This window comes from Pygoscelis adeliae, unplaced genomic scaffold (genome assembly GCF_000699105.1).
Source record: "Pygoscelis adeliae isolate BGI_AS28 unplaced genomic scaffold, ASM69910v1 Scaffold34, whole genome shotgun sequence".
Classification (NCBI taxonomy): Eukaryota; Metazoa; Chordata; class Aves; order Sphenisciformes; family Spheniscidae; genus Pygoscelis; species Pygoscelis adeliae.
This window is the reverse complement of record NW_008824658.1, coordinates 1,739,296-1,739,976: the sequence shown is the minus strand read 5'-3', so window position 1 is coordinate 1,739,976 and position 681 is coordinate 1,739,296.

Sequence of the window (681 nt, the reverse complement as noted above, 5' to 3'; positions counted from 1 at the left end):
CCTGCCACCCCCCCCCCCCCCCGCAAAGCACCCGGTGGCACTGCAGGCTGCGATGTATGCCCCCCGCTGCCACCTCTCCCCCCGTTGGAGATGCCGCCTGCGACTGCTGTCACCCTGCCACTGTGCACCGGGAAGCCAGTGGATGTGTGGGACCAGCACTTACCTCGCCATGACCAAGTGGTTCTGGGTGCGAACCTGCAGGTCCTCGTTCTCCTGCTGGAGGGTCTTCACCTTCTCCTCCAGCAGAAGGTTCCTCTCCGCCTGGAAAGGGGGCATGAGGGTGAGGAGGGAGTTGGAAAACGCCTCTGACCTTCCCTCTGCCCCATCTGGGGGAAAGCTGGCTCGGTGGGAGCATGGTGGCATTGCACCCACGTCCCTTCCCCACTCTGAGGTGGGAACCAGGCTCCATCCAGCTCCATTTCAGCTGCAATTTCTGGATGGGATTCAGGTGGGGAGAAGAGATGGAAAGAGGAAAGCCCACCTGCAACCCTCCCTTTGAACCCACCACAGTCTCCAAGTTCAGCAGCTTCTTATCCAGGCCATGGATCTGCTCGTTCTTCATCTCGATGACGAAGTGCAGGCTCTCCAGCTCCTGCTCCCAGAAGGGGCTGGGGCTCCCGTGCTCCTGCGGGGCACAGGGGATGTGGCAGCTGCAGCGGGGCGGGCACTCGGGGCATCTGC